Source organism: Chrysochloris asiatica, unplaced genomic scaffold (genome assembly GCF_000296735.1).
Source record: "Chrysochloris asiatica unplaced genomic scaffold, ChrAsi1.0 scaffold00233, whole genome shotgun sequence".
Taxonomy (NCBI): domain Eukaryota; kingdom Metazoa; phylum Chordata; class Mammalia; order Afrosoricida; family Chrysochloridae; genus Chrysochloris; species Chrysochloris asiatica.
Window position 1 is genome coordinate 2,907,916 of NW_006408751.1, and position 1,326 is coordinate 2,909,241.

Consider the following 1,326-nt stretch of genomic DNA (forward strand, 5'->3'; position numbering starts at 1 on the left):
ACAACAACATCAGTCAAGTTATAAAATGACATATTGCATTAGGCAAATCTGCTGCACAAGACCCCTTTAAAGTGTTGAAAAGCAAAGATGTCAGCTTAAGGATTAAAGGTGCGCCTGACCCAAGCCATGGTATTTTTAATAACCTCATATGCATGTGAAAGATGCATAGTGAATAAGGAAAACCTTAAAAGTATTGAAACATTTGTGTTATGGTGTTGCAGGAGAATACTGAAAGTACCATGGACTTTGCATACAACAAACAGATCTGTGTTGGAAGAAGTACAGCCAAAGTGCTCCTTGGAAGTCAGGATGGCCAGACTTTGTCTCTCATATTGTGGACGTATTAGCAGAAAGGACCAGTCCTTGGAGAACGATATCATATTTTGTAAAGTGGTGGGTCACAGAAAAAAAGGAAGACCCCAGCAAGTTGGACTCACACAGTGGCAGCATTAGTGGGTTCATATATAGCAATAGTGTGAGGTTGGCCCAAGACCCAGCAGTGTTTCATTCTGTTATGCTTTGGGCCACTACGAGTAGGCACATAACAACAACAATGCATTGAACCAACTAACCATACTTGACAACTAAAAGAAAGGGTGCGTAGTATCTCCATACAATAAGCACTAGACTGCGAACAATAAGGGCCTCGTTCTAGCCTGCCAGCCACTCCATGGGAGAAACGAGGCTTTCTACTCCTGCAAAGATTTAAAAAGTCTTAGAAACCCTGTAGAGGGTCACTATGAGTTGTAATCCACTGAAGACACTTAACAACAACAACTATAAGAAAAATACTAATAACGGGTGGCTTTAACAAACAAATTTATTTTCTTATAGTTTGTTGTTGTTAAATGCTGTAGAGTTGATTCTGACTTATAGCAGCGCTATTTAGGGTTTCCGAGTAGCAACTGATGAGCCTGAGCCACTGACGTTGCATTTCAAATCAACTTTGCAGCTCAGTGTATTAACTCACATGGAAAACTGAATTGAGGGTACTGGTTCTACAGGAATTTTTTTTCTCTCTGTAGGCTTTGGAGGAAGAGACTTCTCTTTCAGCTTCGGCTCCTGGGTAATCTTCATGTGATTTGGTATCTCTCTTTTACAACCTCTGCTTGCTTGCTAAATCTTTTTTAAGATATTGACTCAAATACAATTTACACAAATCCTGTCTCATTAGCCTGGCAGACAATCCATTCCCAAACGGGACTATAACCACAGAAAGAGATTAGAATTTACAATACATTTGGAGAACATAGTTCAAGCCTTAACACTTGTATAGCAATAAAAGAAAATATAATGTAATAGATATTTCTTTTTTTTTTTTTTTTT